The 13,755-nt window shown below is 44.7% G+C and overlaps 1 protein-coding gene across 1 annotated transcript in view; it reads left to right on the top strand.

The window, feature by feature from the left end:
* The window catches only part of MAB21L3 (mab-21 like 3), a 265,078-nt gene that overhangs the window by 71,656 nt on the left and 179,667 nt on the right, over positions 1 to 13,755 (top strand). The gene's annotated exons all lie outside the window — the stretch shown is intronic.

Raw genomic sequence — 13,755 nt, 5'->3', positions numbered from 1 at the left:
CGGGCGGTGGTCGTGGCGCTGCGGTTCAGGGCAGCAGGGGGCGCCCGCGGCTCCCTCTCGCGGACCTGCCGCCGCAGCCCGGACTCTGGGGAAATTCCGCCCGCCCGGAGCCAGCCAGCCGCGGGGGGCAGCCCGGGACACTGCGGACCTCGGCGCCGCTCCGCCTTCGCCCGCGGTCGCGAGCGCGCAGCACCGGCTCCCAGCGGCCCCACCCAGGTCCTGCATACTCGGGGTGACCGTCCAGCTCACTCAGTGCCCAGAAAAGCTGTTCTGATCCGCAAAGCTGACCGTGCTCCCTGGGCCCCTCTTTGCAGTGGGGATCGTTCATTGCAAGAGCGGAGGCCTGGCCACCCCAGCACAGACATCACTGGGTCCTGCGGACCCATCTGTGCCGCTGCAGGGCCCTCAGTCGCCTTCCCTGCAAGGATAGAGGGGCCGCAGAAGACGAAAGAAAGCTGCCGTACTCTCGTAGACCCCCTTTCCTTACATAATGTCTGTAGGAAAAGGAAGGGGGAAAAAGTAGAAGCCGGAGGCGTCCTGGTAGGAGGGTAGAGGAGAAACTGGGGGGTTGTTCCAGGAAAGGGCGCCAAGATGTGCTGATAGTTTCGTTGCTCCGAGCGCATTTTGGGGGTGCTTATTTATCTCCCTTTGAGGTAGGTAGGCATCATCAACCCATTTTGCTGTTGAGCGTTTGGAGGCTGAGGGAGAAAGAGGAACTCCCCCACGGTCACCCTGCTGGATGTGAACAGAGCCAGGTTTTGTGCATTTGTCCTAATGAATTTCTCACAGTACAGGTGACAATAGAGACACGTGGAGACACCGGGCTAGGACCTGGGTTCCAAGTGGAAGCCTCAGCCCTTTCTGCTGTCTCTGCTGCCAGAGGAGCCCGAAGGAACCAAGGGAGGGGCCTGGCAGGAAGGGAACCACACCCTCTGATCTTGACATAGGACACTCCTCACATGGGCATGGGTCAAGGTCCTCAGGGAAGGGGGGATGGGTGGAGTACATGGGGTGATGATGGGAGAGAACACGTTCTTAGAATTTGCCCTGGGCCAAAATTTTCTAAGTGTCACCTTTGAACGCTATAAAAGAAAAAAATCCTCAAAACTCACTTTCTCTGGGGTTAATCATTCACTCTCTCCATAGGCCAGATGACCTTTGCCATGTGGTTGGGGTTTTGTTTGCTTTTCTTAAAAGTCCTGGAGTTTGTAATTGGACCAATGTCCTCTCAGGGAGGAAGAAAGGAATTTGGGGTCCAGGACAAAACTTGGTTTTCTTCCTGCCCTCCATCTTCCAGGAATTCGGAAACATTTTCTCAGTGAGAGTGGTTGTTTTTTGTTTTCATTTTTAAATATATCTTTATTTCTCAAACCCAAAGCTTTATTGCATCAAGTTCTAACACATTGCGCGTTGACAAGTGATTTCTCCTGCATCACATAAGAAGGTCGGGGACCATTACACCAAAGAGGAAACCTCACACATCCTAGGCACCACTAAGAAATTAATATTTCAAAGACTATGCAAATATAGAATGAGAAAAAACTTCCAACTTAGTCTAATTTGTATCTTTTCATCTATAGTAATTTGGAAATTAGTGGGTAAAAACTTAATTTTCCTAAAGCAGCTATTTTTTTTTATTCATTAAAAAAAAAAAAACTAACAGCTGGCTTGAGTTTTAAAACACCCACAGAGCCACATAATTTAACAACTTCCTCTTTAGTGGATGATCTTCTCACCTTCCTGTGCAAACACACATGAACAGTCTGCACCAACTCAGGACTCAGAATGAATTGATTGTCAATAGCTGTGGCCCTGGGGAGAAGGGTGCTATGTGGAGGAGACCCTAGGAGGCAAAGCACACCAAAACCAAAAAACAAATGCAATCCCAGCCACCACCCATCCTGCACCTGATTCCTTTTAGGAGATTTCTCTTATCTGGGTGGCAGCTGAGTTGACCAACAGAGATCATTTTCTGTTTCCTTATCCTGGTCCCCTAATCAGCTTTGCACTTCGAGGCAAGATCAGCTCAGGGTTGTTCTATTTTAACATTTCAATCACCTAAAAGCTCACTGACCTCCCTTAAGAATCAGGGAGGGCAAATTGGCTGTGTGACCTTGGGCAAGCGACTCAACCTTTCTAGGCCTCAGATTCCCCTTCTGTAGAGAGGGGTGCTCCGGGGTCCCCTCCAAGGCCAGTGCTCTGCACCCCGCAATCCTGCAGGCGGCCGTAAAAGGCTCCCCAGCTCTGTTCCACTGACTATTTTTGGCTCAGTGATTAGAGGGCTTGTGGGCCACACCTAGATCTCTGACATTCTGACAGCTGGCCGGGCATTTGTCCTAGATATCCTGCTGGGCCTGCAGCCTTCACACGCCCCGAGCAGACGCAGCGTCCCTCCCCTCTGCCCCTCGACTCGTCCCAGCCTAACCCCTCTGACTTCCCCTTGTCCCTCCCTGGCCTGGGAGCTGGGGGTCGATACCATCTTTGCACCTTGCTGTCCTTCAGTCTCCATATTCCTTCAGTTGTTGAGCCCTGAAGAGGCTGGTCTTGTGTGAAGTGCCCCTCTTCTCCATAGTCCCCAGACTTCCACCCGTTCAGGCCCTGCCACCTCCCACAGGGGGGCTTGTTCCTCCTGCCCTGGCACCCCCAACAGCCTCCCTGCTCTCACCCTCCGCTCTACCCAGATGGACTGTCACTACAGGGTACCACTGAGCCACGACTCTGGCCAGCCTCTCCCACTACAGACACTTGAATGGTTTCCTGGGCCCAAGTGAACAAACTCTGCCATCTGGGACTGCCCACGATAGAGGCCTAACCTAATGTCCCCTCCACACGCCCCCTGCGCTACAGCCCAACTCAGCGTCCCTCACATAACCAGCTGTTCTTTTTTTTTTTTTTAAGAAAATTTTGTTTAAATTATTTATTTGGGGAGAGGGAGGTAATCACGTTATTGATTGATTGATTTAAGGGCAGTACTGGGGACTGAACCCAGGATGCTAAGCACACGCTCTCCCACTGAGCTACCCTTCCCCCTCACAGGAAGTTCTAAATACTTACTGTGCATCCAACGTTGTGCCAGACACTGTTGGACTACAAAGGCTTTACAATTATTTATTGATTCCACTAGACAGTTATTTCCAATCTATTTTCTTAAATTTTGCACCCTATCAGTAAAAATTTTCAGCATACATATCCAGTATATACATATATGTTTATTATTAACAAACTTTACATATGTACTGTTGTAGTAGCATATTCGTAATTATAAAGCATACACAAAAAAGACATTTTAAAAGGGTGATAAACATAAAATTAACAGCATTTAGAAAATAATTGTATTTACCACTGAGTTATACTCTCCCCCCGTCTCTCCCCCCACAGCCAGCTGTTCTTTGTCCCCCACACTCTTCCTGTTCTGTCTGGAACACACACAGCTTCCATACCTGCCCAGGAAGAACAACCTTTTCACCAGGGCAAATGATCTTTCTTCCTTGAAACTTTCCAAGAGGTCCCCATGAAGGATCAGTTTCTCATGGATTCCCTGGGTCACCAAACATTTATTGAGTGTCAGCTGTGCAGCAGGTTCTGTTCCCGGCACTGAGAATTCAATGGCAGATAAGAGTGAGTTCCTGCTCACAGAGAGCTTCCTGTTGAGGGTGACAGAATGCAGACGAGAAAATTTGAGATGCTAATAATTACAATGGAAGAGTTCTTGGAGTCGCTGGCTTTGATTACAGTCTACTTGTAACATGCTTATTCTTGAACAAATACTGCCTTGTAAGCCCTCTGGAGGAAGAATCTGAGTCTAATTTATCTTTGGAACCTCCAGGATGCCTAACATCATCCCATCTGTGCGGTGGTCCCTAGGTGTGTGTTTGTGAAAGGAATGAAAGGAAGAAAGCAGGAAGGGAGAAAGACAAGGATTTGGAAAACATTTAACAAAGACCCCTGGCCAGCAGTGGAATGCCTATTACTAGATTTATTTATTAAACTCAGAATCCATTCTTATCTTGCATTTGTCAACCTTGCAATCCCTAGAGATGGCTTTTGGTGTGAGACCTTCACTCCAGGTAGGAGAGGTGACATAGGGCAGGGGAAGGGCACTGTGCAGACCCAGGATTTTGTCCCTGCCTCACCATGTAATTGTTGAGAGCTTTCGAGCAAGTTCCTTAATCTCTCTGAGCCTTAGTTTCCTCAAAATGGGATCATAAAACCTGCCTCCCAGAATTGGAAAACCAAATAAGACGGCATGTGAGAAACTGTTTCTTAAGCTAAAACAAAGTAACCCATAATCTTGACATCAATTCAGGACTATTCTAGGTCCTCGTGCTGGCTTTGTTTGGGGAACACTAAGGCAGGTTGTCTGAGTTCGTACTCTTCCTTAAAGTATGTCCTCCTAGGATTGTGCCTCTTCCAACCATTCGGGGCTTGTCACTTCAGGCATAGAAGCCACACCACCGGCTTCCCTAAAAAGCACGCCCCGTACCTCCTGCTCCCAGAAAAAAACAAAATGAAGTCATCTCTTGCCCTTTGCTGTGATTTGCTAGAGCTGGTACGTGAAACATGGCTTTCCCACACCCTCTGCTCACCAAGCACAGGTTGCAAAGACCCTACAAACCTCTCCCTTACCTGCTGCTCCCTTCCAACACAGCCTCAGACTCAGTTTTACATCTTCTGTGCCTTCTAGAATTCTCTCATCCCTGCAGCCCCCATGCTCGTTCCCCTGAGGTTGGAATGGCAGGGAATGACTCAGCTTGCCCAGATACTGCAGCCAGAATCAAGCCTGAAGCACAACATCTCTCCAGCAAGATGTGATTTCAGTAGGGTGACCGATGGGAAATAAACTTGTCCGGTGCTTGTCCAGAGTTTCCTGATGGGTTCTAGCATTTTAGCAGAAGTTCCTGCAGCATCTTGAGATGTGATTCCATTTTAAAATTAAGTCGTCTGGGGTGGGAGGGTATAACTCAGTGGTAGAGCACAAGCTTAGCATGCATGAGGTCCTGGGTTCAATCCCAGTATCTCCATTAAAGCTAAATAAATAGACCTGATTACCTCCCTCCCCACAAAAGATAAAATTATAAAAATGAAATAATATTAAGTCCTCTAAAAATGGCTGTTGGCCATTAAGATCTGCTTCTCTGATGAAGTGATATAAGCAATTGCTTGGTATCAAATACCCCTCCCGTTATTTGATATTCACTGAATTGAAAGACGGTGTGAGATACACAAAAATACACAACCTTTAATTAGCGTACTTCTCATGAGTGTGTTTTTGGCACATTGCCCACTCCTCCCGAACACCTCAATCAACAGGACCCCAGTGGGGGTGCCTCCCGAGATCCTTGTCTCTGCTTCTCCCGTAACACACGTACTTCTTTTGGGAGGGTGGGGCTGGGAAGGAGAGAGTCTCTCAGATACGTGGTTTAATGAAGTTTCAGGGAATTAGAGAAAATAGAATTGAAGACTGTGGCAATCTTCGTTCTCACTCCTCCACTCACACCTCCCACTGCTTCCTGGGAACATGGTAGCATACCTTACCCTCACTGTAGAAAAGAAAATCACAAGAAAAGTAATCACGTGGAGAGCAGGCATTGAAAGAGTGGAAGCCTTTTCTGTTGCGGGTGATCTGAACTCTGAGTTACCTAGAGTTAACTGCCAGGAACTGAACTACAGCTTCCCTGCGCTGTGAGCTCCCATTCACTGCTCCAAGGGGGTCCCAACAGCCTCTGGCTTTGAGCAGGATTGCACCTGGATTTACTTTCTCTCCAGGAGACACAGAATGTCACTGCCATCACCATCCAGGGATATAAGCACAGAGCCAAGGGAGAGTTAGTGAGAACCTTGGCTGATAGGACCTTCCACTGAGGGTCTGGACCTGTGGCTTAACTCTCTTCATTAATACACGGCAGGTCATTGCACCTGAGACTCAGTTTACCCATCTGTAAAAATGAGCCCGTAATACATACTTCATATGACTGTCGTTAGGGGAATTTCATGAAATGTGTGTGAAAGCACTTTGTATCAGAAGAATAATACAAGGGGGAGGGTATAGCTCAAGTGGTAGAGTGCATGCTTAGCATGCACGAGGTCCTGGGTTCAATCCCCAGTATCACCTCTAAAAATAAACAAACAAACCTAATTACCTACACTCTCAACAAAGAAAAAAATAAAACAAAAAAAACTTAAAAAAAAAGAATAATACAAATGCTAGTTACCATTGTCACAGAGATAACACACACACAAAACATTTAATTTTTAAAAACTTTATTGTAGAAATTAACATACAGTGAAATTGACTGGTTTGTGTGTGTGCGTTTGTGTGTAGTTCTATGACTTGCAATGCGTATATAGATTTGTGTAACCACCACCTCAGTGGGAACATAGAAGAGAATCACTGCCTCATTCGTTCACTAAAGGACTTTTAGTCATGCTGTATTATTATTGTATCACTATATCCAATTTGCCAATATTTTGTTGAGGGTTTTGTATCTGTGTTCATGAGGAATGTTGATCTGTAGTTTTCTTTTCTTGTACTTCTTTGTCTGGTTTTGATATCAGGGTCATGGTAGCCTCATAAAGTAAGTGAGGAGTATTTTTTCCTCTCCTATGTGCTCTTATTTCTTCTTGAAATGTTGGCTAGAATTCTCCAGTGAGACCATCTGGGCCTGGATATTTCTATTTCAAAGTATTTAAAAACTGTGAATTCAAGGTCTTTAATCATTATAGGACTATTCAGATGATCTATTTCATCGTGACTGAATTGATAGTTTGTGGTTTCTGAGAAATGGGTCCGTTTCATCTAAATTGTCAGGTTTGTGTGTGTAGAGTTGTTTGTAGTAAACCCCCTATCATGTCCTAATGGCCATGGGCTCTGTCGTGGTATCTCTTATTCCTGATATTGGCAGTCTGTGTCTCCTCTCCTTTTTTTTTTTTTTTTTACTTTTTTTTTATTGAGTTATAGTCATTTTACAATGTTGTGTCAAATTCCAGTGTAGGGCACAATTTTTTAGTTATACATGAACATACATATATTCATTGTCACAATTTTTTTTTCAATGTGAGCTACCACAAGATCTTGTATATATTTCCCTGTGCTATACAGTATAATCTTGTTTATCTATTCTGCACATGCCTGTCAGTATCTACAAGTTTTGAAATCACCCTCCACCCCCTTGGCAACTACAAGTTTGTATTCTATGTCTATGAGTCTGTTTCTGTTTTGTATTTATGTTCTTTTTTTTTTTTTTTTTTTTTAGATTCCACATATGAGCAATCTCATATGGTATTTCTCTTTCTCTTTCTGGCTTACTTCACTTAGAATGACATTCTCCAGGGACATCCATGTTGCTGCAAATGGTGTTATGTTGTCATTTTATGGCTGAATAGTATTCCATTCTATAAACATACCACCACTTCTTTATCTAGTCATCTGTTGATAGACATTTAGGCTGTTTCCATGTCTTGGCTATTGTAAATAGTGCTGCTATGAACATTGGGGTGCAGGTGTCATTTTGAAGTAGGGTTCCTTCTGGATATATGCCCAGGAGTGGGATTCCTGGGTCATATGGTAAGTCTATTCCTAGTCTTTAGAGGAATCTCCATACTGTTTTCCACAGTGGCTGCACCAAACTGCATTTCCACCAGCAGTGTAGGAGGGTTCTCTTTTCTCCACAGCCTCTCCGGCATTTGTCATTTGTGGATTTTTGAATGATGGCCATTCTGACTGGTGTAAGGTGATACTTCATTGTAGTTTTGATTTGCATTTCTCTGATAATTAGTGATATTGAGCATTTTTTCATGTGCCTTTTGATCATTTGTATGTCTTCCTTGGAGAATTGCTTGTTTAGGTCTTTTGCCCATTTTTGCATTGGGTTGTTTGTTTTCTTCTTATTAAGTTGTATGAGCTGCTTATATATTCTGGAGATCAAGCCTTTGTCAGTTTCATTTGCAAAAATTTTCTCCCATTCCGTAGGTTGTCGTTTTGTTTTATTTATGGTTTCCTTTGCTATGCAGAAGCTTGTAAGTTTAATTAGAACCCACTTGTTTATTCCTGCTTTTATTTCTATTGCTTGGGTAGACTGCCCTAGGAGACCATTTTTAAGATGTATGTCAGATAACGTTTTGCCTATATTTTCTTCTAGGAGGTTTATTGTATCTTCTCTTATATTTAAGTCTTTAATCTATTTTGAGTTTATTTTTGTGTATGGTATAAGGGAGTGTTCTAGCTTCATTGATTTACATGCTGCTGTCCAGTTTTCTCTCCTTTTTAAATTAGATGTTTATCAATTTGATTGATCTTTTCAAGGAATTGTCTTTTGGTTTCACTGATTATTCTCTAAAATTCTTCTGCTTTGAACTTTATTGATATCTACTCTTATTATTTTCCTTCCTTCTGCTGGCCTTGGATTGATTTTTCTCTTTCTGTTCTAGTTTCTTTTTTTTTTTAACTTTCTTTTTTTTTCATTTAAAATTAAATTTTTTAATTAAAAATTTTTTAACTTTCTTTTTTAATTTAATTTTTTAAATTGTTTTGTCCAATTATTTTTTTTTAATTTTTAATTTTTTATCTTTTTTGGGGGGAGGTAATTAGGTTATTCTTTTTTTTTTTAATGGAGGTATGGGGATTGAACCCAGGATCTCAGGCCTGCCAGGCATGCACTCTACCACTGAGCCATACCTTTGCCCACTGTTCTAGTTTCTTAAGGTGGATTCTTAAGGTAGGTCTAGTTTCTTAGATGATTGATTTGATATCTTTCTTCTTTTCTAATATAAGCATTTAATCCCCTAAGCTTCCCTCTAAGCACTGCTCTAGGTACATCCCATAAATTTTGATATGTTTTCATTTTCATTTGGCTCATAATATTTTCTAATTTTCCTTAAGACTTCCTCTCTGACTAATGGATTGCTTTTAAGTGTTTTGTTTAATTTCCAAGAGTTTAGAGATTTCCGCACATAAACTTTTATAACCATTAAGTCAAGGAATACTACAGAAATCTAAAAAAGCCATTATTTAAAAAACTCAATAATTTATTGAACACTTCCTGTCTGCAAGGCACTAGGCTAAGTCCTGTTTTGGATTTAAGGCTGCATGAGATTTAGTTCCAGCCTTCAGGAAACGGACTGTCCAGGAGGGAAGCCAAGATGCTCTCAAACAAGTAGGATGCGTGGTGGTCGGTGGTACATGCTTCTACGTGGTACAGAGTAGCACCAGCAACAGGGGTCTCTTCCAGCGGAGGTGGTCAAGGTCACGAGTGTGAGGTGGGCCTTGAAAATGAGTAGGATTTCGGTGGGGAAGCTATAGCTCAACCGGTGGAATACATAGCATGCATGAGGTCCTGGGTTCAATCCCCAGTACCTCCTCTAAATGTAAATAAATGGATGAACCTAATTACCTCCCCCACCTTAAAAAAAAAAAAAATGAAAAAATGAATAGGATTTCCACAGTGAAGTTCTTAGGGAAGGCCATTTCTAGTTCGAGGGAACTTGCTTGGCAATAGCTTCTGCCCTGTGGGCACCACTCCTCCAGGTGCCCAGCTGAGCCTGCTGCCACTTTGCACCCTTGGCCTGCTCAGTTCACACACGTCTCGGGAATGAACTCATCAGACTCACCAGACTGAGGCTCTTCTAAAAGTTGGGGGCAGCTCCTAAAACCTTCAGAGAAATGGGTATTGTTCTATGTTTTCTGGGCCAGCAGAGGTGAAGGTGGAGTCACAAAGATAAAACTAAGATCAAAAGAGTATTCCACCTCCCTCATATCCTGCAAACTCACAGAGTCTGTCCTTTAAAGTGAGCTAAGCATGCGGAAGGCAAGGACTCAAGACAATAAAGCAACTCTTGGGAAGACCCTGGATAAGGCTGCCATATTGTGAACATGAGTCAAATTAGCTTTGGGATTCTGGTTTCTCTGGCCCACAGAAGACAGAGAAATACTGGAGTCACTGGAGCCAAAGAAGATTAGAATGACAAGGGGTGGGAGAGAAAATACTTGTTTCAGGCCCGAGGGCTCTAGCCCAATGCCTGAAGGAACACAGGGGAAAATGTGGGGTAAAAATAGCTCCCATCCCTTCAAGACACAAAAGAAATCTACCAGCAGGAATGAACAGACCAAAGTCCTCAGGGCAAAGTCTTTCATACTTCTTGAAGTTTTCAGTCATATTTCACTTTCTTTCCCATCTTTCTTCAGAAACTGATTTGCAGGGTCTGCTTTCAGCGCATAAGAAAAACATTTCTGAAATTTTGGAATTTGCATTTTTTCCCATCAACTTATTTTGCACTTGCATTTTTTTTTTTTTTACTAAGAAATGATGGTGCAGGTGTCAGTGATTTAACAAGGAGGAAATACTTAAGTCTTCTAGCAAAGATGAAAATAAATAGATTAAATTTTATAGAAAAAATATTTTTAAAGAAAATGGTTAATTTCTCATTGAATTTCCATGCACAAGGTACTTATAAACTCTGTAAGTCTCAGGTTTCTTATCTGTAAAACAGAGATCATAAACCCTACCTCGTGGGGTTGCCATGACATGGGAAAGATAAGATAGCAATCTTAAGAGCACCTTGCATGGCTGGGCAAATGCAGAACATTGGTATGCCTATGAACAGCATGAATAAATCAATGACAGAGTAAATCACCCCAACACTTTATGAAATGCTATCATGCAACTTCCATGTAATGCTATAAAATTGGAACTAATATTGGTACCTTAGTATCTGGCCCCCAGATGAAAGGTCAGTATGACCTGTTTTCTTCTTCAAGTAACTAGTTTGTTCTAAAGAGAAGTAATTCTAAGGCAGAAGGAATTTTTATAAAGAACCAGATTCTGATGTCTGCAAAGAAAGCAAGATGTCCTGGGGGATTTTATGTTTTTTATAGTGCTTTATAGTTCATAAAAGACTTTCACATGCCTCATTTCTTTTGCTTTACCAAGATCACCCCCAGAAAAAAAGGCTGGGAAGGGAGCAATCACTTTGGCTTTCCAAATGGGGAAGTGAAGACTCCAAGAAAGTAAAGAACTCCCCATGGCTAATAAGGGCTAGAAGTAGTCTCAAACCCAGTCTCTTATGTCCAGTTCTAAGTCTCTGTGATCTAGAGGACTACAGTTAAAGCTATTCAAAGGAAGATTGAACCCTTTTGTACATATTGGTGCATTTCTCTAAAATGCTTGCAAGCAATTGAGGAATGGTTTAGACTAAGATCTGATTCGTTGTCATGATGACAGTATGTGAGACGTCACTAAGCTACTTACATAACTATCTGTATGTATGTGTCTGCAAAGTCTCAATTGACTGGCCCTTTATAGGTACCTTTCACAACTCAGGAAGCAATGACCAAGTACCAACCACGCTGCCAGGCACTGGTGATACCATGAGGGCTAGGACATCATTGGTGACTCGTGTGGGGAGAAGACAAATGCGCCTTCACAGCAGGTGCAGTGGGGTCATGCACGTATTGCTAGGGAAGCACAAATGAGGGGCATCCAGCTAAGCTTTGAGGACTTAGAGCATGCAGATGGGGGAGCCTTCCAAGAGGAGACAGCAGGTAAAATGCATCTGGAAAGAGAGGTAGGTATTACCCAGGAGAAGCTGGAGGGAAGGTGATGAGGTAGAAAAACAGCCTACACAGAGAGAGAGACAGAGGGTTGCAAAGCTGTCAGTGGGACGCAGGGTGGAGCATGTCAAGAGCTGAAGCTGGAGATGGGGGCTGAGTCCTCACACCTTGATGCTTGGACTTTACCCGGGTTCAGATGCTGACCCTGTCACTTAGGAGCTGTGTGGCTTTAAGCAAAGTACTTAACATTTTTGTGCCTCAGCTTCCTCATCTGTAACATGTGGTTAGGAAGATACCTGTCCTACAGGGTTGCTGAGAGCATTAGAGGAGGCAGTACATGCAAAGCATGCAGACCTGTGCCAGCCCATAGTTAGCGCTCAGCCAATGGTGGTGATCATTGTTGCCGCCACGGTCATTGTTCTTATTATGCTCTCAGTGATAGGGAGGCATTGAAAAGCTATGAGCACCTACTACATGCCTGACTCTAAGCACCAGGAATACAGCGGTTTTACTTGTCATATGATGCTGTATGAGAACTAGACCTTGCAGAAATCCAGGCAGAAAGTGTCATGAATCTGGACTTCCCTGGTGCCAGTTGCCAGAATGTTCAGAAAGTGGTAACGGTCCATACATCCTTTGCAGAAGGTGCTCAGGAGCAGCTCCAAGCATACGTGTGTATCTGAGAGCCCAGGAAGGCAGGACGTCCAAAATCAGGGCATCAAGAACTCAAGTTGGGAGCCACCTGCTTCCCTCTCTCCTAAAAGGAAAATACCAAATATGCTTAATAGTGAAGAAAAGCATCAAGCCTTCATTCGACCGGACTCACACTTGATCTTGGACAGCTTCTCTTTGCCTCAGTGGCCCTATAGAGTCAGCAACTCTCTGAAATTTCTTCGGATGCATGGAACCCTTCCGTGGGGCTCTGCTTTTTCACACGAAAGACACAACCTCACTTCCGGTGTGTCGTCCAATCTGGAGCTCGGACCAGAGAGGGGCGGGCCCTGACCCCGGAGTCGTGCCCACCTGGCTTTCTCCGCCCCGGAAGTGGAACCCGCCCCGCTCCGAGGGCTTGCGCTGGGCAGGACAGCAGTCACTCTCTGGCCTTCCACCTGGAGCGTCTGTCTGGCTGCTCTGCTCATGGGACCTTCAGAGACAAAAACGGAGCCTGCAAAAGAGGCGGGGAGGAAGTTCCAATTTGCCGCAGGCAGGTCTGCACTCCCCACCCCATTTCTCCCATTGACAATGCAGTGCGCAGAGATAGGCCACCCACCTTCTGCGGAACCCCTTCCAAGGCTTCTAAGCTGACTTCCAAGGTCAGAGGCCTCTCTGTGTAGGCCAGCCGCGTGGCGGTGGACCTGCTGCGGAAACGCTGAGGATGCAGCGCTGACGCTGAGTGCGGTGGGATGTAGGGGGGTGAGGGGTAGGGGGTGGGGGTGGGAAGGGCTCCCCGTGATGCCCTTGGCCCATGTTCTGCTTGTCCGCCTGCGGGAGCAGCGGTCGCTGGCAGCTGGCCACCCCGGCCACCCAGCACCGGGCCATGCAGGTTGGGCTGGCTGACCGTGCGATCTCTAAGTGCTCTGGGCTCTTCTGAGAAGGAGGCATTATCTTTGATATTATTATATAATGATGAGGAAATGGCCTTTTATTCCGTGGCTTTCTGGTTGAGCACACCGTACTCTGTGAGGAAATACGCTTTTATTTATTTTCCTTCCAGAATATCAAAGTTGACAGCACAGAGACACAGGTCTGTGGTCATTTTCAGAACATTTACCTCTCCTCACCCCAACTTCCTCTCCTCCTCAGCCACCCCTTGGCCTTCCCCTGGGCCTCCCACCCCCTCACCCATCTACCCACCTCTTTAGAACTCAGCGTACAACACTGTTTAAGCACTTTGTTCAAATGTATCCGTTTAATTCTTACAATAACCCTAGGAGGTAGGTAGGTATTATTGTTCTCATTTCACAGTTGAGAAAAATCCAGCTCCAGAGAGGTTAAGTAATTTGCCCAGGGTCACACAGTCGCTGGCAGAGCATAGATTCAAACCCAGGCCGCCTGGCTTCATGATTTGTGTTTTTAGCCCCACGCTATTCAGCCTCCAGGTTTGGTGGTTTTCCTGTGTGGATCTACACACAGAACAAATGGTGGGCATGTAATTTGTGGCATCCAGGCCAGCGGACACCGTGGAGCTGAGGAGCACGGTTGATCAGCAC

The sequence above is a fragment of the Camelus ferus genome, chromosome 9, assembly GCF_009834535.1.
Source record: "Camelus ferus isolate YT-003-E chromosome 9, BCGSAC_Cfer_1.0, whole genome shotgun sequence".
NCBI classification, from domain to species: Eukaryota; Metazoa; Chordata; class Mammalia; order Artiodactyla; family Camelidae; genus Camelus; species Camelus ferus.
The sequence above is the reverse complement of the archived record's forward strand: the minus strand, read 5'-3'. Positions and strand labels throughout refer to the sequence as shown.